Source organism: Zootoca vivipara, chromosome 12 (genome assembly GCF_965207765.1).
Source record: "Zootoca vivipara chromosome 12, rZooViv2.hap1.1, whole genome shotgun sequence".
In the NCBI taxonomy this organism is placed as follows: Eukaryota; Metazoa; Chordata; class Lepidosauria; order Squamata; family Lacertidae; genus Zootoca; species Zootoca vivipara.
Genome location: NC_142595.1, coordinates 49,873,778 through 49,896,950, shown reverse-complemented (window position 1 = coordinate 49,896,950; position 23,173 = coordinate 49,873,778). Strand labels below are relative to the sequence as shown.

General features: G+C 53.6%; 1 protein-coding gene across 7 annotated transcripts in view; it reads left to right on the top strand.

Moving 5' to 3' along the window:
* KDM6B (lysine demethylase 6B) overlaps nucleotides 1–23,173 on the top strand; it is a 97,172-nt gene that overhangs the window by 1,717 nt on the left and 72,282 nt on the right. Inside the window, exon 1 of one of the 7 annotated variants that reach the window (XR_015946707.1) lies at nucleotides 16,114–16,314. The exons of 2 other annotated variants lie outside the window; for them this stretch is intronic. The gene's annotated coding sequence lies outside the window, so the exon portion shown is untranslated. Of the gene's footprint in view, nucleotides 1–16,113; nucleotides 16,315–16,964; nucleotides 17,467–17,657; nucleotides 18,265–20,045; nucleotides 20,088–23,173 lie in introns of those variants that run through there. 4 more of the 7 variants (XR_015946704.1, XR_015946703.1, XR_015946705.1 and 1 more) reach the window with 4 other exon arrangements.

Genomic DNA, 23,173 nt, shown 5'->3' with positions numbered 1-23,173 from the left:
GGGTGGACTGGATGGCCTTTGGGAGGAACCCCTTTTTAATAAAAGGCTCGTTTTGTTCTCCCAGTCCCACCAACTGCTCCAGCTGGTAAGGGCGTCTTGAGAGGGCTTGGTGCTGGAGTGCCCTTGTTGCCTGGGTTCTGGGTTCCAGTTAGGAAATCCAGTGCATGGGAATCTGGTTCTAGCTTCCTATTGGGCAGCTCAGAAATGTGATGGCAGCCTGAGAGTGTGGCTCTGGTTTTAAGGCAGACATGCTTCTGAACACCAGTTGCCGGAAAGGGCAGGAGAGGAAAGCGTTCTGCTCGAGTCCTGCGTGCGAGTTTTCCCACGGGCGCCTGGTTGGCCACTGTGAGAACAGGGTGCCATCCTTGGCGTGGTGTGCGTCCCGACGTGCGAGCTTTTGAGTTTCACAGAACTGTTCTTCAGATAGGTGGGAAAGAGTCCAGTGTAACCCGGTAGCTTGCTTGCATGTCCCAAGCTTGCTGAAGTTGGCCCTTGCTGAAGTTGGCAGTGAGTGCATTTGCCAACCTGTTTGCCGAGCACCTGCAGGGAAGGAAGAGGCATTTTTCCAAGTGCCACCAGGCTTAGGATCAAATGTCTGTTGACTCTTGTAAGTAAATCCCGTGTGACGTGGCTCAGCCCTGGAACGTAGGCAGGAAGAAGTGAGTGGCTCTGGAGCATGTGCAGAATGCCTTTGCCTCAGAGCTGAGCAATGACAGCCACCTTTGGGTGGGATGGTGTGTCCAGGCCAACGTGGGCCTCACTCTTTAAGCCTTCAACCCAGGAGTCCTGCCTCTCTAAGATCAGGGCCGGCTCACCCATGAGGCAAGGTGAGGCGGCCTCAGGCAGCACGATCACCAGGGCAGCAGATCCGGCTTCCCAGGAATCCATTTTCTGCTGCTGCTTTTGCAGCTCGGCTGCGCTCCCCGCTGATCAGATCCGCTGCCATGGCAGCCGATCTGATCTCTGCACAATTCCATTTTTGGTTCCACGCTTGTAGATCCATTCATAAGAATGCGAGGGCGCCTTTTTAAAAAAGGGAAAACGGTTATCTTAACTGCAGTCGCTGTAAATGAGCGTTCTTTGGCCTGGGAGGCTGGAACCAGCTGCGCTTTCAGTTGGTGTCCACAAGAGGGAGAGCCAAGACCACGGAAGGAGGCGAGATAATTCCCGCCCCCCCCTTTAACCCCAAATGCACAGGCTCCAGTTCCCTGCTGGGGATTAGAGGCTGTAAAGCTCTTAAATCTGAGCCATCGTGGAGTTTAGTGCTGGGAGTGGGAGATTCAGGACAGATTAAAGGGAGCACTTCTTTTGCACAGCACATTGTTGAACTAGGGAACTCGCTTCTGCAGGAAGCAGGGACAGCCGCCGAACTAGGTGGCTGCTAGCCCTGATCCCATGCCTGCAGAACTCGATGCATTTTCTTGAATACCAGTTGCTGGAAGCCACAAGAGGGGAGAGGGCTCTTGTGCTTAGATCCTGCTTTGCAGGATTCCTACAGGCATCTGGTCAGCCACTGTAAGAACAGAATGCTGGACTAGCAGGTTATTTTTATGTTCTTATGTCCAGATTTTTCCCCTCATGAGGCTTGCAGCAAACCTATGTGAATAATGCAGGCTCATAAGCATGCGCAGAGTGCATTTCTAGCTGAGAAATGCAGGAACATAAAAGATGAATGCTGTTTAGCATGTAGAAATGTGGTCCATCCGTCCATCCGTCTGTCCCCCCCAATCACAATCAGCCAAAACATATCTCTACTCACAGTGATGCCCATGGTTCTCCGTCTCTCTGTTTTATCCTCACAACAGCCCTTTGAGGTAGGCTCAGCCTGGGAGACGCCGGCTGGCCTTCGAGGTCGTCCAGCGACCTTCGTGCCCGAGTGGGGATTTGAACCCCAGTGTCTCCCAGGTCCTGGAACAGCACTCTTTGAGTGCTGCAGCACACAGGCTCTCTGCACATGCTCAGGGCACCCTTTGCCAACGGAAAGCTCCTTTGGCTGGGGTGATGAGAATCACTGTGCAAAATGTCTGGGAGGCACCCAGGTTGCAAAAGCTGGCTTAGGGGGCAATTGGGGGCAGGTTGGCTGGGCAGGCGGAAACCTCAGGAAGAAGAATGAAGTAGGGTGCCCCATAGCAGAGGTTATTTCCGTTTGGTTTTTCCGCTCAGCCGCGAAAGGTAAACTTGTACGCCGCTATTTTGCTGTTGCGACACAGCGCCGGGGTGTTTGGGCAAACCTTCAAACCTCGATCCTTTTATTTCTCCAGGGGAGGCAGGGGTAATTCCGCTACTAATTATAGTTTTCAGCCAATTTAGCCGGGCGCCTCCAGCCCCTCCCAGTTCCAACCCCATATGCTCTTGCAAGGGGGAACCGTAAGGCGGAGGCGTTGGGTTTAATGAGCAGGTGTTGAGAAGATGTTTGGCAAACGCCCCAGTCTCAAATCTCATCTCTTAGGGACTAGGCTCTTGTTAATGCGTCTGTGAATCGCTGTCCCCTGGCGCTGCGGTTTCTGGAGAACCAGATGCAGAAGCCATCATCTGAGCTGGGCGGTGGGGGGGTGGGGGTGGGCATGCAGAAGAGAGAAGCCGGATCGTCTGTCTTCCTTATGTTTGGTTGGGTGAAGCCCCCCCCCCAAAAAAAATCAAATTTATTTCATTTACCCTAGGAAAGCCTTGCAACTCCTGGCTGACAAATAATTGGCACTGGATTTGTAGGCCCTGAACAATGGCTTTGTGAGGGAGGAGGGAACATCGTAGGGCCAGCTGCCAGGCAGGCAGAAATTCACCAGGGAGTGCTTTCTGGATTGTGAGCAGCTGCGGGAGGCAGAAAATAGGTACCCCAAGCTTTTTCCGGCTGCAAAAACTTCGAAACTGGTGCGAGTCCGGAAGATCTGGAGGGCGCCAGGCTGAGGGGAGGCTGATCATAGAATCATAGAAGAGTTGGAAGAGACCACAAGGGTCATCCAGTCCAACCCCCTGCCGAGCAGGAAACACCATCAAAGCATTCTTGACATATGCCTGTCAAGCCTCTGCTTAAAGACCTCCAAAGAAGGAGACTCCACCACACTCCTTGGTAGCAAATTCCAGTGCCGAACAGCTCTTACTGTCAGGAAGTTCTTCCTAATGTTTAGGTGGAATCTTCTTTCTTGTAATTTGAATCCATTGCTCCGTGTCCGCTTCTCTGGAACAGCAGAAATCAACCTTTCTCCCTCCTCTATATGACATCCTTTTATATATTTGAACATGGCTATCATATCACCCCTTAACCTTCTCTTCTCGAGGCTAAACATACCCAGCTCCCTAAGCCGTTCCTCATAAGGCATCGTTTCCAGGCCTTTAACCATTTTGGTTGCCCTCCTCTGGACACATTCCAGCTTGTCAGTATCCTTCTTGAACTGTGGTGCCCAGAACTGGACACCTTAAGAACTGGTCCTTGCTTCTTGGTACAACTAACGCTCTATGGTTCCCTCCCTGTGGTGCAACCCAATCTAACTGCTAGGCAGCACAGCCGTGCAAATCCACCTTGCCACACCTTTTTAGCCCTCTAGGGAGGCGATGGAGGCCCCCTGTGTGTAGTGTCTGGCTTGTTATTTGAGTGGTGGGCCACCTGTCGTGAGCAGAGGCCTGGACCAGGACGGGTGAGGAGAGAAACCGGATCCCCGCCAGGGAGGGAGGGAGGAGGCCAAGGCTTCACCTGTGTCCCAGCTGGCAGGGCGGGGCTCTCTGATCCCAGAAAAGGGGCCGTTCTGCCCATAATCGGGAGGAATCAGGATTCGAAAATGGCTCCAGGAAAAGTGTTTGCGTCCTGCCAATGAACTACAGATTGGCCTTTTCGGCCCCGTTGTCAGGACTGGAACTCGCAATCTGGGCATGAAAATCCCCAGGTGGCCTTGAGCCGTTCTCTGTCTCTCGGCCTAACCTACCTTGCAGGGTTGTTGTGAGGGAGAAACAGGTGAGTGGGGAAGCATGAGTGGTTTTAAGAGTTGAGGCTGGATAGCTAAGTCGGCAGGGCACGAGGCTTGTGATCTTAGGCCTGTGGGTTCAAGTCCCACGTGAGGCAAAAGATTCCTGCACTGCAGGGGGCTGGACTAGATGACCGTTGTAACCCCTTTCCAATTCAGTGATTCTAAGTGTATTTCATGCTGTTAGCTTACTTATTTAACTGGTTTTTTTAAAAATGTGTGTTTTCTGTTGCATTTGTTTTAATTTGGATTGCGAACATCCGTGGGTCCTGCATGAGGAGAAAGGAGGAGGGATATAAATGAATTTAAAATAAAAATGAAAATTGTATGCCACCTTGAGATGAAAGATGGGCAACCAAATATGAATGCAAACTTTATTCCCTTCCGGCACCACCATCCCATAACACTTCCAAGGTTTTTATTACTTCACAAAGGAGGGGGGTTGTTAGTGTCCATGAGGATAGACCGCTCTCCTCCGAACAGGTGTCCTGTCCATATTTTGCGATGCAATCTCCCGCCAGCCTCAGACGAACTGTGGAACTCCCTGCCACGAGACGCCGCGGCGGCCATTCATTTGGGTGGCTTCGATAGAGGGCGAGGCAAACCCATAGAGGAAAAGGCTGTTGGACTAGATTCTTAGGGTCCCCACTGCACAAGTTGCCACAAAATTTCATCTTTGGGATCTTCAGAGGTGAGGTGGTGGGGCTTATAGGCCTGATATTGAGGGGGGGGCATCGTCTAAGGTTCAAGGTGTGAGACCTGAATGGGAACTTCTCCAGAATCGAGCACGGTGGTTCATTGCGAACCCCCCATTCTGCGTGGGAGGCCTCTCTCGCACCCCTCCTTTTTGATGTGGGTGCAAGGAGACGTCAGCTTCCTGCTCTCAGTGCACAAAACAGGAAGTCCTTGCCCCCCCCCCTGAAAAAAATGAAAGGTGGGTAGGAACGACCTGGCCCCAAACCTCCAGGCTTAGAAACTCAAGAGATGTAAGCAAATCGCCAGATGGCACCTTAAACCTGGGTTATGGCCGCCACGACAGAATGTCTTATAATAGATAATAATAATAATAAATTGTATTTATACCCTGCCCTCCCTTGATAGAAAACAACTGATTAAAATACAACCTAAGAACAAGATTAAATACATTAAAATTAAATTTTTAATGTATTTCTCCCCAGTGGAATTATTATTATTATTATTCCTTTCATTTCCATACCTCGGTATAGTTCAAAGAAAAATCTCAAAGCGGCTTACAACACATTAAATGTCAAATAAGACAATCCGGAATGGAAAAAAATTCAAGCTTCACGGAAAATATCTTGCATCCTTCCCTTAAGTGGCTTTTCCCGTACAATATTTTTTTTACCTACTTAATTTATAGGAACATTAGGAAAGGGTCATTCGACAGTGGAACGGGCTGCCTTGGAAGGTGGCAGCCTCTCTGTTGGGGGATTTTAAAATAGAGGCTGGGTGGCCCTCTGCCAGCGATTCTTTGCCTGTGATTCCTGCATTGCAGGGGGTTAGGCTAGAGGACCTCTGGGAACCCCTAAAATTCTGTGGTTCCATGGTGCTAAAGAATCCCTGGCAGCAGGTGGCTGTCCAACCTCTGTTTAAAAACCTCCAGCTAAGGTCAGTCCTCTACCTTCTGAGGTCGTAGAAATGTAGAATGGTAGATTGGAAAGGGACCCCCAGCGGTCATCTAGTCCAACCCGCTGCAAGGCTGGAATCGCAGCTCAAGAATCCCTGGCAGATGGCCATCCAGCCCCTATACCTTTTAGAGCGTTCGCCACCTTCTGAGCCTGCCTCATGAGATGCACAAAAAGTTCCAGCCTCGGTTGACGCACGTATTTGTTTTTTTGGGGGGCGGCAGGCTTTCTCATGCGTCTGACGAAACAGGCGCCAGTCCACGAAATCTAAACCTGTTCGTCTTCTTGCCGTTTGCCCTCCGGCCCCCTCTGCCTCTGGGCTGCCTCCCGGCCCCAACCGGCTGCTGGCAGGTTAATCATCAACCTCGGAGTGCCTTTGCCCTCACCTGGAAAGGAGGAACAGGTGATTCTCCTTCTCCCCCCCCCCAAATACCCCACCCTTTGTCTCCATCTGTCTGATGCTCTCTTCTCCCCTGGCGGATGTGAGTTTGTGCATCTCTCTCTCTCTCTCTCTGTGTGTGTGTGCAAAGATCCCATCCCCACCCCGGCCCAGTTCTGCAAGTTGGTTGCATGGGAGAATTCACCGAGCAGGAAAGCTTATTGCTCAGCAATTTGTGGGTTCCCGCAACCCCAGAGGTTGGGAACTCACAAGGAAGGGAGTTTTCGTGTTGCAACAAAGTTGGCCCACGCAGGCGCACCTTGCCTCTGTTCCCTGCCTGGGGATCTTCGAATCGTATGGCTAGAAGGGGGGCATCTAGTTCAACCCCTTGCAGTGCAGGAATCGAACCCGCCACCCTGAGATTAAGAGCCTCGCCGCGCTCTACTGGCCAAACTACCCTACCCCACAAGCCCCCTGCCTGTAGCCACTGAAGGTTGGCAATTTATTATTATTGATTTGTCTGCAGCCTTTCTTTCCGAGGAGCTCAAGGCGGTGAACTCGGGGCTCTTCCCCACCCCCCATTTTGTCCACACAACAACCCTGCAAAGGATGAGAAAGGGGGTAATCACCGAGTGTGCTTCATGACTGAGTAGGGATTCGAACCAGTACGCTAACCACTACACCACACTGCCTCCTGGCAACACTTTTCTGGACAAACAAATGTTGGTGGCAAGAAATGAACAAGTATTTCTGAGAGTAAGAATGGCTCGACCTCAGAAGGTGGTGGGCTCTGCTTCATTGGAGGCTTTGTGTCAGAAATGCTTTAGCTGCGATTCCTGCACTGCCCGGGGGTTGAGCTGGATGGCCTCTGGGGTCCCCTTGACAGTTCTACAGGATCCTGGGAACTATAGTTTGTTAAGGTTGTTCGGAGACATCATCACAGAGCTACAGTTTCCCGGAGCTCCCTGGGAGGAAGGTTTGGCTGTAAAACCACTCTGGGAATTGTACTCCCTGTGGGGAAGAGGGCTCTCAGCAAACTACAATTCCCAGGATCGCGACAGTGGTTCAATACTGCTTTAAATGTATAAATGCAGCTGCCGCCTGAGTCATGCTCGTTAATTTTAATGGATCCATTATTCAGCGAGTCATGAACAGCAACCGCCAGGACAGCCTGTGGCAAGAAGTTCCGCAGGTTAGCGTCTCCCTCTGCGAAGAAACGCTGCTCCTTTGTTGAGCAATGGCGCGCACAGCTTGCGGGGCAGGTGTGGGGAGCAAGACTGAACTGGATCGGGTCAACCGCCTCGGCAAAAGATGAGGCCTGGATCTGGAAGCAGTATGAGCTGAAGCTGGAACCTGCAGCTCTGGGTGGTGCAGCCTAGTGGGACCCCTTTCCTCAGCCTGTGTGGTTCCCCCCCCCCCAATTTGCGTGTTTGCTTGGCAGTTCACTCGCTTTGTAGTTGGCAAGAGCCTGCTTTAGCTTTGCACATCTTGCTGCTGTGTGGTAGTCTGGCTGCTGTGGAAGCTGTCTGTTTGGGATACTTGATGCTTTACTAGTGATGCACTATCTAATGCTTTACTGAGTCCCGCAGAAGATGGATTCTCCTTCCATGGAGGTTTTTAAGCAAAAATTGGATGGCCACCTGTCATTTGTGATCTAGTGGAGATTCCTGCATTACAGAGGGTTGGACTAGATGACCCTTGGGGGTCCCCCCAAACTCTGTGATACCAGTTTAGCATCCTTTCCCCAGTGGAGGAAGATAGCCTGCCTTTGCATCTACCGGTAGTTTTCTACACTGGGGGAGGAAGTGGGAAGAAAGTGCTGAGCATAATTCACGCTGTGCTGAATCCCTTTGACCCAAGGTTCGGCCCTGAGACTTAAATTTCAGTGCTAGCCCTGAAGCATGTGCAGTGTCAGAAGCCTCTGAGTGTGTGCAGAGTGCATCACTCCCTCCCCTGTTAGCCTCTGAGTGCGTGCAGAGTGCACCGCTCCCTCCCCTGTCAGCGTCTGAGTGCGTGCAGAGTGCATCGCTCCCTCCCCATTAGCCTCTGAGTGCGTGCAGAGTGCATCGCTCCCTCCCCATTAGCCTCTGAGTGCGTGCAGAGTGCATCGCTCCCTCCCCATTAGCCTCTGAGTGCGTGCAGAGTGCATCGCTCCCTCCCGTCAGCCTCTGAGTGCGTGCAGAGTGCATCGCTCCCTCCCCTGTTAGCCTCTGAGTGTGTGCAGAGTGCATTGCTCCCTCCCCATTAGCCTCTGAGTGCGTGCAGAGTGCATCGCTCCCTCCCTATTAGCCTCTGAGTGCGTGCAGAGTGCATCGTTCCCTCCCCTTTAGCCTCTGAGTTCGTGCAGGGTGCATCGTTCCCTCTCCTTTAGCCTCTGAGTGCGTGCAGGGTGCATCGTTCCCTCTCCTTTAGCCTCTGAGTGCGTGCAGAGTGCATCTCTCCCTCCCCGTTAGCCTCTGAGTGCGTGCAGAGTGCATCGCTCACTCCCTCCCTGTTAGTCTCTGAGTGCATGCAGAGTGCATCACTCCCTCCCCGGTAGCCTCTGAGTGCGTGCAGAGTGCATCACTCCCTCCCCTGTTAGCCTCTGAGTGTGCGCAGAGTAGTAATAATAATTTATTATTTGTACCTAGCCTACCTGGCTGGGTTTCTCCAGCCCCTCTGGGCGGCTTACAACAAAAAATTAAAATACAGTCAAAGTGCATCACTCCCTCTGCCAACCCCTAGCCCCCCAACCTCTGGTCTTGCAAAGCAGGCTTGAGCCCCAGCTGCTCTTATTTGCGGAAGGGGGAAGGGGAGGGGGTTGCACCCCTGCTCTTCCCTCCCCGTCTGTGCCTTGCCAAGTTGGCTGCAGGACCCAGAGATTGGGCTTTTTTGGGGAGGGGCAGGGAGCGAGCCCCCCCCCCGCACTCACGCACACACATGGCCGCTCAGCTAGGGCGCTTGCCCTGTTGCTATGGGAACAGTGGCAGGAATGTTTGCCCTCATCTCCAGCCGCCCTATTAACTTTCCAGGGATGCTGACATCACCGGGCGCGGGGGCCAATGGGAGCTCTGCAGCGGGGCCTGGTTGCCGGGGCGATGGGGAGGGCAGGCCTGGAACAGCTGCCGGGAGATTGCACATGCGCGCACACACATCCCACAGGGCACGCCCGGACATGCTCCCTCATGCATGGAACACGCCTGCACACGCTAGCCCGCATGGCCGAGGAGGGGGAGGGGAGCTGCGATGTGCGCGCATGGCAAACATGCGCCGAGCGCATGGTCCGTGTTAACTCTTTGCACGCCGGGCCTGCGGTTCCCGTGCATGGGAACATGGGAAGCAGCCTCCTGCCGTGTCAGTTCATTGGGGCCCCACCGGGCCTAGGTTGCCTGCACTGGCTGGCAGTAGCGGCTTGGGGAAGTCTCTCCCTAGCGCTTCCCAGGGACGCCATCATTATTGATGAAATGATACGCCCCCCTTCGTTTGTCGAGCTCGGGGCGGTTGGCAGCTTTAAAGCACAAGATAAAAACACAAAATGCATAATAAAAACAAGGAACAAAAAGTCCAAATAACTGAAAGGCTGCAGGGTTTCACAGTCAACGTGTGTGTGTGTGGTGTGTGTGTGTGTGTCCCCTTGCATGGCTTTTCATAAAGCCATCAAATGGTAGAGTTGGAAGGGACCCCCAAAGGTCATCTAGCCCAACCCACTGCAACGTGGGAATATTTTTCCCAACGTGGGGCTCGAACCCATGATCTTGTGCTCTACTGACTGAGCTATCCTCTTTATTCCTGACCTTCGACACAAGGTTTACCTACAGTGGTACCTTGGTTTGCAACCGCTTTGGATTACAACCACGTCAAACCCTGAAGTGTGTGTCCCTTTTTTTGGATTGCAGCCCATTTTTATTTTTTGGGGGGAGGCCCCATTAGCGAAAGTTTGCCTTGGGTTTCAACCTGTTTGGTTTACAGTGGAACCTCGGTTTACGAGTACCTCGGTTTACAAAAGCCTCCGTTGATGAACGCCACAGACCTGGAAGTGTTTACATCAGGTTTCCGCGGCGTCGGGTGCGCAGACGCGATCTGCACAGCTCACGCATGTGCAGAAGCGATCTGCGCAGCGCGTGCATGCACAGAAGCGCTCTATCGGCGCTTCACGCACGCACAAAAGCGTGCCTTTGGCGAGCGAATGCCTCGGCGAGTGAACACCTCGTGCGCAAACTGAGGTACCACTGTACAATTTATATTTTTCAAAATATAGTCCGCCGTCCGCCCCCAAGTTCTGAGGGACAGGGGACCGGCCCCCTGATGAAAAAGTTTGCCGAGCCCTTATCCAAAGGAAGATGGAGCAAGCGTGTTTCCTCCTGCTCCGGAGGGTAGGACTCAAAACAGCGGCTTCAAGTCACACGAAAGGAGATTCCAACATTGGGAACAACTCTCTGAGAGTAAGAGCAACGCAGGACGGACGCGGTCGAAAGATGGCGGACTCTCTTTCCTTTCGGGTTCCTAAGCAGAGGTTGGACGGCCATCTGTTGGGGATCCTTGAGCTGTGATTCCTGGGGTTGGGCTGGATGACTTTCAGGGGTCCCTTCCACATCAGAAAGGCTGAACCTTTTGTACTCTGGGTTAATTAACCCAGAGTAGCTGCCTCCCTTGTGATGGCAGGGGCGACGGAGATGCATTTGGGAGCGAGGGGAGCCCAAAGAGGGGCGTGCGGTTGTGTTTCACGCCGGCACACCTGCAGGTGGTTCCTCTCCTCTGAGGAACGTCTTTCATTTCAGGTGGCCCATCTGTTTCCTCAGCATCAAGGCAACCTGCTCCCTCTCCTCCCCACCTCAAATCCCTTTGCGGGCAAGGGGTTGGTCTACTGAATCATCAGCCGTTTCTTCCGAGTGTGCATCTGTGTGCCATTTTATAGAACCGCAGCGTCGGACGGGGCCTCCAGGGTCATCTAGTCCAACCCCCTGCGACCCCAGGAACGTTTCGCCCAATGTGGGGCTTGAACCCACGGCCCTGAGATCAAGAGTCTTGGGTTCTACCGACGGAGCTGTCCCAATTCCCCCAGAGTTGGGTGCCTTGTAGTGATTTCCTTCTGAAGCAATGCAGTGCAGGGTCTGGGTTCGAGTGCCATGCCTACATCGGGCGAAGACTCCTTCCCTGGACACCCAATAGGTTTTCGGCAAAAGGACGGCGATTAAAACGACAACAAGCAGGCTGCTAATTCCTTTCCAGGAAAGATATATATGCTCTGCAGAGCTATTTCTTCCACCTGAGCAAGGCACACAACCCACACATTTTGCTGATGTCGAGGCCCTTCAAAAGCAAACAAAACAAAATCATTATTTCCCCCCTGCTTGCAATTTTGGAGAGTGCATAGAAAACATCTCTCTTCTTCTTCTTCTTCTTCTTCTTCTTCTTCTTCTTCTTCTTCTTCTTCTTCTTCTTCTTCTTCTTCTTCTTCTTCCTCCTCCTCCTCCTCCTCCTCCTCCTCCTCCTCCTCCTCCTCCTCCTCCGTTCAGAGGGGCTCACTGCTTGCTTTTCCTCCCAGGTTCCTGTTGGCAAGGACTCGCCCTCTTACCTGGCGAGAGCCTGCTTTTGTTTGGGTATTCTACTGCCGCAGGGTAGCCCCTTAGAGCAACAGTTGCCTTGAGTGCTGTGTTGCCTCTCCTCATCTATCTATCTATCTATCTATCTATCTATCTATCTATCTATCTATCTATCTATCTATCTATCTATCTATCTATCATCTATCTATCATCTATAGACAAAAGTTTTGGGCGGTGTATGTTCGATGGGTTGGTTCGTGTGTTTGACATCTGATAGCTATGTGAAGCGGCAAGGACAGGAAACATTGTTTGCCACGCTTTTTGAACTTCGGCTCTGCCCCCCCCCCCAAGAAGGGGAGGTTTGGGGGCATGCTTCCTCCTCCCACCCCCTCACCACATGCCCACCCTAAAAATGCAGCTGGTATATTTATAGGGCAGGCGAGTTATCCTTTGACTTCCTCTGGGCCCCTTTGTGGTTGGGGGGGGGCAGGTTTGTGGGGCAGGGCTGAAGCCTGTGTCCCGTGCTAGTTGGCCCTTTGGAATCAACGCGCAGGACTTTGCTCCCTTCACTCCAATAGGCCTACTCTGAGTTGGACTAGCAAGAGGTGCAACCCTGAATTTCTGTTCTACGAAGCACCAGCAACGGGAGCTTTCAGCCCTACCTTCTGTGGCATGGCACAAGTATTCCCATTTCACAGGTGGAGAAAACTGAGGCGAGCTTTCGGATCCGAGCCTGGCCTGTGTTTTCCAGGTCTATCGCCCAGCTTGGCAGGAGCCTGAAATGCTGAAATGAAAGGGGCCTAAATATTCCCTTTCCATCGCCTCCTTTCCAAAGCTCAGGCTAATTGCTACCAGAGGCGAAACTCTGGGGGCTGGAAAAAAAAAAACCCAGGCAGGGTTTCCTGGCCCGGTTGTGAGTTTTCTGGAAAACTGGGACGGGGAATGAAAATGCAGGTGTAAGTGCCCCACAGAAACATAAGCAAGAGCAAAGGATTCTGGGAGTCACGCCAAGCCTCATAGTGCGTTCTATAAGCAAAGGTGGGCTTGGCTCACTGGGCTGTGCACCAATGCTTAACAACCCACCCTTTTTTTCAGGGCAGGGGTCCCTCGCCGGTCCTGTCCCCCCCACCCCAAGACCTCTGACCCCTTGGAGCCAGCAGCCCCCTGTCAATCTCCCCGAATACAGCAAGTGCAATTCTTCTTTGCCTAGCTCTACGGTTTCCCTGTGATCCAAGGCAGGAGTGGGGTGGGGTGGCGGTATCTTCTCTCCCCCCCTTTTCTTGCTCCCATTTCACAGACCTGGAGTACTGAGCCCATTACAGGGAGACCTCTTGAAACCATCTCTGCTGTTGCCAAAAGATTCCCAGCAATGCCTCTGCAGAAGCTGTGAATATTATTATTTTTTAGCAATTTTCTTTTAGAGAGACAATTTGAGGGGCGGGGAGTCTGAGGGGCGGGCAGGGAAAACCCAGTTTTGAACCTGTTCTGCTCCTGGAAGTGCTCCCATTGGCTGCCTGGGTTTGGTCCCCCCCCTCTGCCCTGATTGGCTGCCCATTGCCAACATGACAGGCTGCCAGGGGGATCAGCCCACAGTGGCACAGCTGTGGAGGGGTGGAGCCCCCCCCCCCGCTTCATTTGACAGCCTTGCACACTTCTGCTCTGCTGCACGTATTTTTTTTGGGGGGGGCTTCCTCTCTTCTCTCTGCCTTCAAGCCCGGGGAGGGAGTGCTTGGCATCAATTCCGCCCCCCCCCTTCCTGGGAATGACAGGGGGAAGGGGGCTTTGGCTGGAGAGGTGCAGGAATGGAAAAAATATAATTCGAGTTGGTGGGCGGGCCTGATGGCTCAGGATTCCTGCTACGGTCTCCGCTAAGCAGCTTGTTGCCGGATAGCCAGGGAGGGTGTCGGGTCCCCGGATGCCTGGGTCCTCTGGGAGGGAGGGAGACCAGGGCCCCAGGAGGGCGTGAGTCACCCCGTGCAGCCCTTGCTGGGAGAGAGCTAAACACCTTTCCTCTCTCCCCCCCCACTCTTTCTCCCCACCTTGCCTTTACAAGTAAGCTTATATAACGTCTGCTGCTCTTAACTTGTCCTCAGCCGAACTGTCTCTCTCTGTTCTCAATCGGTGGGGGGGGGGGGAAGAGATGAGGGGGTGGTTGTGGCAGCTTTGTGGATCATGCTGTGGGGAGGGGGTGGGAGGGACAGAGAGAGAGAGATAAAAAGAAACATCCGCTGCAAAGAGAGGAAATCTGGGTATGTGGGTCAAGGTTCCACTGCTCCAGTTTTTTATTTCCCAGTTTCTCAACACCTTTCCTAACCTCCCGCCCCCCCCCCTTGCCTCCTTGCATGGTCTTGAAAAAGCACATTCATTTGGTGTGTGTGTGTGTAGCCAGGATAGTTTGCAAATCTGGAGCCAGCCCCCCCCCCACGCCACAGTGACCTCTGTCAATCCTCTGCTCCCGCCCCCCTGGCCTGAGGTCACTTCTGGAGTGGGTTGAATTTGTGAGCCATATTGCAAACGTGGACTGAAAGAGCTGGGGTGGGGGGCGGGGAATCCACCTTTGCCCCCTTCTTTTCAGTGTCCCTAGGGTGGGGAAATGGCCAAAAGCGAGGTGCAGGGGAACGGCAGCAATGCGAAGCGTTAAAAAGCAAGCCCCCATTCTAGCCCTCCAGAGAAGCGAGAAATGCAGCTCTCTCTCTGGTGGGGAAATAGAAGCAGCTGTGCGGTTTTGCAAAACGGGGGTTTGGGGCGTTTTCGGAGCCCTGGGAAGGATGCGCGGCGGCGGTCTGGATTTCTGCCGGGCAGGGGGAGCACTGCAGAAATTTGAGTAGGGGTGTCCTGTCTGGTGTGTGTGTGTGTGTAGACTGGGGGTGCAGGAAGGCAACAGAGCGAAATCAGTGGCGTTTTCGCTCCACCCAGAAGCCTTTGGTGCAGCTGTTTCTCTCCCTTGTGCCGCAAGGTCAGAGGTTGGGGTGAAAGGTCGCTGGAGATTACGCTGCCTCCACACGTGCCCTCCGGCAGTTGCTGGGTAACGCAGGAGGCCCCCCCCACTTGCTCTGCTCTCCATTCACGCCGGAGCTATAAATATTCTCTGGGTCCCCCCCTGGGACCTGCTTTCCTCGATTGCAAAGGGGGCGGGTGGGCCAGAGGCTGTGTGCTCATCTCCGTCCAGTTTTGCTTGGGGGGGAAGACGGGCCTTCTCACACAAGGGACACACTCGGCACCCTCCCAACAAGACTCCCTTCCCCGAGTCTCCCACAAAGACTTGTCCCCACCCACTAGTCCCCACTACTCTCCCTCTGCCCACCAGCCTCCAAGGTTGGGACCCGGGGATCTTGCTTCCCAGCTGTCGAGCCTGCTTGCTGCGGAGTGGGGGGGAACTTAAGAACGCGAGGAAAGCCTGCTGGATCGGGCCATTGGTGTTTCCTGCAGCCAGAGGGTGTCTGGGTCCTCAGTGTCCCTCTTGCACATGGTCTTCCAACCTGGACCGTCGTCCTCCCCCTGCACTGATTCAGAGGCGGTTGCCGTGTGTGTGTGTGTGTGTGTGTGTGTGTGTGTGTGTGTGTGTGTGTGTGTTAGTGTAGACATCTGCCTCCCATCTGTGTTTTCAAGATGGTGAAATGCGCTCTGTTGGATTTTTGGTGGTACGGAAAAGTTGTGCGGGGCTCTCTTCCACCCGTTTCTGCATTCCAGGACAGAACTGAGGGATTCTAAAAGAGACTTAATCTCAGGGTTGTAAGTTCGAGTCCCATATTGAGCAAAAAGATTCCTGCATTTCAGCGGGTCCGACTAGATGACCCTCGTGTCCCTTCCAAGCCTACAATTCTATGATAAGGTTGCTCTGAGGTTCTCACTGTGAATCATGGCGCTTTCTTTGTCTTAAACCAGGCATCCCCAAACTGCGGCCCTCCAGATGTTTTGGCCTACAACTCCCATGATCCCTAGCTAACAGGATCAGTGGTCAGGGAAGTTGGGAATTGTAGTCCAAAACATCTGGAGGGCCGAAGTTTGGGGATGCCTCTCTTAAACTCTGTCGCTTGGTAAAGAGGTGCTGGGACGTGGGAGGGTGGGGTCCAAACCTGTGCAGATGTTTGGTCGTGGTTATGGTGACAGTGAGGAAAGTGCCTTTTGTGCATGCCCAGAGGCATACTGTCCCTACCAGCCAACTGGCCTGTGAAACACAGATTCTGGAGGCGGCAGCTCAGGGAGGAGACGAGCAGCTCATCGGATCAGGGCGGTCTCCCACTTACTTTTTCTCCCCCCACAACCCGCCCCATGCTGGAAACTCCTTCCATGTGCCCTTGACGTTGCCAGCAAGAGGAGAGAGCAGAGTATGCGCCAGATTGCCAGATACTGCAAGCAGAACAGATTATGCAAGTCACAGATTGTAGCAAGCCTCCATCCTGCTGCCAGCGCCTGAAATTCTGAATTTATGTTCCACGTGCGGGGAGTGGGTGGTGGTGGTAGTGTCGGGAAGTTTGCCCTGGCCCTGATGGTGAAACATACCTGTTGTGTCCAAAGTCTGGAGCAAGACCAGGAGGAGGGCAAAAATGTTCAGAAGGCAAGACAGAATCTGGATACATAAACAAAATGAAGTGAAATGAAATTAAGGGGTGGCGGAGAAACTGTTGTGCTTTTCAAAAGGGATGTTTGGAAAGTCGGAAGCTGAATGGCAGATTTCGGGACGGGCATTTCCGAGAGAAAGGGGAGAGGTTGAAAGCTAGCGGACCCCCACCCCACCTCACCTGGAAGTTCACCTTGCAGCCGTGAGGATTGTGCAGCCAGACACTCCCGTCGGCACCATCAATGCGCAGGTAACCCAGACGGGCGCAGAGCGCGTGGCTGCTGTTTGCGGCCACTCCGTTCCGTCCACCTTGCGCGCCGGTTGGAGAGCCGCTTGGAAAGGCGCAAACCCCGGCCAATTTCCCTACGTGCCTAAATCCTCCATCACCACCCCTCCGTGCCCGCCCGCTCCTCTCCTGCAGCGGCCTCCTCTGTGCGCCCAGCCGCCCGTGCGCCCTCCTGCGCTGTGCTCCTCTCCAAATCCCCGTCTGGTTCCTTAATAACGCACTCTCTCTCTCCACCTTCCCGGGCCATTTGCGCCCTGCATCCCGCTCCGCGCAGCTGACCGTCTTTCCCCCCACCACTCCACCCCTTTCAGGAATAATAATAATTAATAATAATAATAATAATAACAACAACAACAATTTGCTGCTCGCGAAAAGCCACCCCCGGCGCCCTGCCTTCTTGGCTCTCCTGCGCCTCTCCTCGCTCGCTTCCTTCCTTCCTTCCCTGGCGCTCTCGGTGCGCTTCCACCAGCGGCCTCTCCGGCGCATGGGAGCATGTGAGCAAGGCTGGGAACATGGAAGTGAGGCGGCCTATTTGCCGGAAAGGGAGGGGGGCGGCAGGAGGAGGCGGAGGCGGAGGGATGTCTGGGCTCGGGGAAGGGAGGGGGGGCCTGCGAGGGGGTTGGGCAATGAACACAACCCTCATTTCTTTGTTTGAGTAGAGACCGAGGGAGGGGAGGGGGGGCGCTGGAGCGAGCCGAGGCAAGCAAAGCCAAGCCATCGAGTGTGCACGGGAGTTTTAGTACAGAGAGCTCTGAGCGCCCGAAACCCTGTGGATTGATCCCAGTTGGCACTAAAGTCTGCTCCCCAAAGAAGCAAGATTGGCCATTTTTTTCTTTTCTTTTCTTTTTTCCTTCTCGTCCCCTCCCACCACCCCAATTTCGATTTTTTTCCAGCCCTTCCTCTCCCCCGTGGGGTGCTGGTTTTTCGTGTGGTGGGTTTTTTTTTGTGGAAAATTCGCCAATATCGTGCATTTTTTTCCTTCTTCAATTTTTTTGGGTTTTATTTTTAATTTTTTGGTTTTTCCATCCTTCCTTCTGGCCGGGCGAGGGGAGATCCCGAGGAACAAAGCCCTCCTCCCTCCCCACCCCCGCAACCTTAACAGTCCCCTTCCTGCAGGTAACGTTGGATCCGCACCCCCAAACCCCCCATTTGCTGTCTTGTGTCTGGTTTCCCCCACCCTCTCTCTTCCCCCCCCTCCTTCTGCCAGTTTTGGGGGATCTCGCCGTAAACGTGTGCGCTGGTGTGTGTGTGTGAGAGAGAGAGTGTGTGTTGGGGGGGCGGTGTTGCAGCCTCTGTGTGTGTGTGTCTCGTTGGAGGGGAGCTGCGCTGTGTGTAAGGTCTTTTCCTGGCTGCTAATGCTGGCTTTGTTATCTTGCCTGGAAGAGAGAAGACAGGCGAGGAGGAAGGGAAGGGAAGACTGGCGGAGGAGGGCAGGGTTGGGGGGGGGGAGCCCAGTCTGCCACAGGCCTGGCCGCCTCCTAGGCTCACCTTGCATGCCACCTTTAAAGGAACAGGCGTCAGACCCGGGTTCGGCAGACAGGCGGGCGGGCGGACGGCACACTTTTGGGAAGAGCTCCCTGCACCAGAGACCCATGCGCGCCCCTGGACTTGCCCAGCTCCGGATGGGTAGCCTACAGAGCCGGCCTCCCTTGGCGGAGTAGGGCGCAAATGGACTGGAGTTGCCCAGACCCTTCTGGCCGAGCCGGAGGAGGACGGACCCAGCACGTCTACACAGCCGCCGCCGCCGCCGCCGCCACCGGGGCAGGATCGCGATGGAGTTTCGCTGGGTCGCGGCTTCACCCTGAGCACGGCTTCCGTGGCCTGGCCGTGCCGCCCCTGCCCGATCGGTAGATCAGAAAGGAGCCCGTTGCAACAACCTGCTGCCCCCCCCGAGGCGATGTGGTGGTAGAGGAGGTACAACAGCACCCCGAAAGGCCCTCCGGCACTTTCTGCAGCTGGATCAAACGGGGTGGGGGTGGTGGGGGGCGGCTTGGTGGAATGACGGACCCCCCCCCCCCAGACGGCAGCTCAGGGCGCCTCCGTTGCCCTGCGCACATTGCGGCATGGAAGTAGGACTTTGTATTTTTTGGAGGGGTTGCCCACTTTTTTGGGGGAGTCCGGGACTCCCAAAAATCCTCTTCCGGGGAGTGTGGAGATCAGCTTGGCTGTTCTGTTGCCCGATCTCGCCTGCTCTTCACGGTTTGGGCCGAATCGCCGTTGGGAGCCAGAGGGCCAGACCCTGATGTGAGGACGTCCGGTTTCTTAATGGTCCCAGGGCGTCCCTTTTTGGGGTGACGCGGTCCTTGGAGGAGTTGTGGCAGAGCAGCAGAGAGAATTACCCCTGGTCTTGGAGCTGGTGGGAACAGCAGGCTTGCTGGTTGTGGGTGGGGGGAGCTCAAGCACAGCTGGCGTGGCCTGCCTTTTAACCGTGCAACTTTGCACAAACTCTCCCCCACCCCCACCCCACGGTCTCGCTGCGCCCAGATCCTGGTTCCTCCAGACTGGGCAGGATCTGACCCCCCGGCTGTGCGAGTTTTAAAAGCAGCACTTTCCCCTCTCCTCCGTGGGGCAAGGCCCCAAGATTGCTGGGCTCTTGTGTGGCTTGCTTGTTTCCGAAGCAAGTGTAAAAGGCATAGCTGCCAAGTTATCCCTTTTTTACAGGGATTTTCCCTTATGCTGAATAGGCTTCCTCGCGAGAAAAGCGAAAACTTGGCAGCTATGGTAAAAGGGGGGGGGGGAGTTTGTGTCTCCGCCTGTAAATATTCAGAGTGGGCTGCGAGTGGAACTGATTTGAGACAAGTGTTTTCCGAACTGCGGGGGGGGGGGGGAGAGTCAGGATTGAGTTGCGATCTGTGGGGTGGGAAAGGCCACGAATCGTATGGGGGCGACCTCCTGTTTGGGGGTTTGACCGGAATGTGCATTTTGGGGGTGCCAAAGGCAGCAAAGAGGTGTTTCACGAGGGGCGGGGGGGCGACACACCCTCGGTGGATTCCTTTTTCTTGAAAGGGGGGGGGGAGAGCAAGTGCAGAAAGTTTTGAGAATAGTAAGTGGTGGTGTGGAGGTTGGATCCTGTAACTGACTCTGGTTGAGTGTATGGGGGCTGCAATCAGTTTGCAATAGAAGTTCATGGGGGGGTATGACTTGCAAACTCCAGCCCCCTTGCCGTTCTCTTAATGTTTTTTTTGGTGGGGGGGGATGAGTGTGTTCCAAGGTTAAGAGTTTTGAAACAAAGTCCATACAAGACTTGGTTCGCGGGGAGGGGGGCTTTCTTTTTTTACAGGGGTGGGGAGACAGAAAGTTGAATTGAGGATATCTGCTAAGCAAGCAGCTTAGACCAGCTGCATCTGTTTCCTCCGAGGAGCTGATAGCACGGCAAGCCTCTTTGCTTAGGGTTGCCTGCCAGGAAGTGAGCAGGGTGCAAAGCGGAGAGAAAGGGCGCCTCTGAGAGCGTACAGAGTGTCTTCCGGCTGCCATTGCGCCTTCGCAACTGGACTTTGGGGCTGGGGGTCATGGTGGAGGGAGATAGCTGTCCAGAGCTATGCATTGGTGGTGGTTTGCGGGGTGCTAGGAATAATGTGAAAGGGGAGCGTGTTCAAATGCTTACCTGCAAGTGTGCGCCTGGCCCTTTAAGAGTGCCCAGGTGAAACAGGACAGGTGCGCTGTGATGAGGGTGGCACCTACTGGCTGACAAACGAGTCAAGCAGGCGGCGGCCTTCTAGTACAGAAAGGGAGCCCAGGTGAGGCCACACAGCGCTTGGCTGGGTTTTTTTTGCCCCCTGTCATATCTATCTTTTGATGTTTGCTGCCTCTTCACTATGTTGAATAGGGCGTGTGTGTGTGTGTGTGTTCTTATTAGAAGAAATGCTTTTCGTTTTAGGTGCTGTAGGTGTGTTTGAGCGAGAGATAAAGGGAAGATCTGCCGCAGAGTTGGGCGATCTTCTCCGGCTGAGAAAACCCCGACTTGTGAATGTTTGGCTCTGGCCCCTGGTTTTTCGTGGGAGCTGGCTGGTGTGGCAGCCCTCCTGGGGTTGGCCGGTCACCCTGGCCACACTTCGGTTCCCAGGGGTCATTTTTGTGCGTGTCTGTCCAGATCTGAGCAGCTGGAATGTACCGTCCGAGGGCAGGGGCTTTTGGGGTGGGGGTCCTGGGGGGGGGCAGCTGATGCCCTCCCTGGGTATGAATGGGAACCTCTCCACCTCTTCCCCCGCACCCCCACCGCCTGGCCTGCCGCACACACCCACTTTCCCTGAAACCCGTGTCACATGGTCTCTCCTTGTGGGTTGGCTCAAAGCAGCAAGGGCTGCTGGGAGCCAGGACACCTGGGTTCTATCTGTGCCCAGCTCCAGGAAAAGGGATTTATGTGGCCTTGCAGAAATGAGATTTTTGGAGTGAAGGTTTTGGGGTGCCTCCTGAACACCAAAGTGTGTGGGAGGGGAGAGAGAGAGAGAGAGTTTATAGAGACAAGCGCCAGAACTCCTGGGTTCCTTGGGAGTGGAATATTTGAGGTTTCGGCCAAAGGAGGTCCCTGGGAGCCAGAACGAACCTGCAGGGAGAGAGAAAGAGAAAATAATCAGGGCGGAAAAAAGTTTTGGGGGCCTGGAAGTGTGCCTGTGATCTGGGCCAAGCCCTGTGCCGCCCCCACAATTGTGTCCCTGGGTTTTTTTTTAATGAACAGCCCCCACCCTGCATTTGCCCCCTTCCCTCGGTCCTTGTTTTAAAAAGGACAATTTGGGGTGGGGACTTTTGTTTAACCCACCCCCAAATCCCAGCCCATGCCCCCCTTCTACACTTATTTCATAAAATTTATATACTGCTTGATTGTAACCCCCACCCATAAAACCTCAAAGTGCTTCACATACGAGGACCCCCCACCCCTGACCTTAGCCAAAAAACTCCCCCAAAATACTCAGTAGAGCCTCACTGGATAGGAATCGCCAGATATCCCCGTTTAAAAAAATGTTTAAAGCCCTCTGACTTCCCTCAGCTCCAGAGACTAGGACTCCAAAAAAGATAGGCCCCCATAGAACAGTTTAAACTTCCCCCCCTCATTTTAAAAAAATTATATCAGCCTGCTGTTTTTCCCCCTGCTTGTTTTCTCTGATGGGGAATTAATATGGGGGGGGGGGTCCTGATTCCAGAGAATTGAGTTGTCACAAAGTTGAACACACACCCACTTTCTACTGACCCCCCCCCCAATTGTGCTTCTTTCTGGGAGGCAGAAAGTTAGCTGAAGTCTCTTCCGTCGCTGTTTAGAATTGAAACCCCAAATTTCTTTATTCATTGGATTTTTTATTATTATTATTTTTTTGTGCTGATAATATATTATATACATCTGGTGTTTCCTTATGTTTCCCTTCCCTTTTCCTGTTTGGAAAGCCACTTCTGTGCAGGGGAAAGGCGTGGAAATTTCACACAAGGTGCTACTTGTGAGGAAGGAAAGTGTGTTTGCTCCACCTGGTTGCTGGTTACTCGGGGCTAGGGACTTGTGGGATCCTGTCCTCTCTCCTACACAGAGATGTATAGGATATGGTATTTCAGGCTCTGAGGCATGTCCTGGACACTCCTCAGGGGGCCTTGGAGGGCTCCTCTCCCCCTTCTGCAAAAAAACACAATAACCACCCTCCCCTATATTGTGCTACTTGGGCCTCCTCTCTCTGGGTTTATTCCACAAGCCCCTGTCGAAATCCAGGAAGAGCAGAGGGGATGGTTTTTGGGTAGCCAACCCAACATTCCCCTGGAGGAACCTTCCGTGGAAGCGCCCCCCCCCGTTTGCCCAGTAGGCTTAAAGCGATATCATAGGATTACAGAATTGTAGAGTTGAAATGTACCCAAGGGTCATCTAGTCCAACCCCCTGCAATGCAGGAAACTTTTTGCCCAACGTGGGTTTTTTTTAAAATACAGCTTTAAACAGCCACGGCTTCCCCTCCCCTCAACAACTCCTGGGAATTGTAGTTTGCTAAGGGTGGGGAGAGTCTTCAGGAGATGGCTATTCCCCCTTCCCAGAGCTACAGTTCCCAGTGTTTCTCAGGACTGTTAGACTGAGGACTGAAACTCTGGGAACGGAAGAGGGGTCCCTGAACGACTCTCATCGCTCTGAACCAATACAAGAATTCCCAGGATTCTTTGGGAGAAGCCTGGACTGGCATGAAACTGGTTTGAATGCATAGTGAAGTTGCGGCCTTGCGTTAAACCCCCCAACTGGGATTTAGGTTGAAATACCTTGGCTGTTGTTTTTTGTCTTGCTTTGGGGAGAGAACAAAGGTCTGTGTGAGCGTGTAAAGTTCCAGCGCATGTTAGCCAAACCATAGTTTACAACCCTGCTCCTGTTGTATCACAGGCATTGCCAGCTAATGTTTTGGACTACAACTCCCATCAGCCCCAGGGGCTGATGGGAGTTGTAGTCCAAAACACCTGGTGGGGACGGTCCCAGGTTACTGAGGGCTCCTCTAACACACCAGTGTGCCTGTGTGCATCCATGTGCAGAGAGCAATGGGGGCACAGCCCCAGTGAAGCTTTAGGGCTGCGGAATTGGGAGCGGGGGAACTTCAACCCTTGAGTCCTGTTTTCCTGTCGCAAAAAACCTTCCAATATATATTTACTTGCTGCATTTATACCCCACAATTTCCCCCGTTAAGGAGGAGCTCAAGGTGGCATAAATGGCTGGCCTACAGTTAATCCCGCCCAAGAACCCTGCGAAGTGGGTTAGGCTGAGAGAGGCAGGTCACCCTAGTTGAGAGAATACCCTCGCAGTAGCTTGGATGAAAGGTTTGGGTTTGTATTCGTATTTTTATTTTTATTTTTTGGTGAGCGACTGTGGCGGCT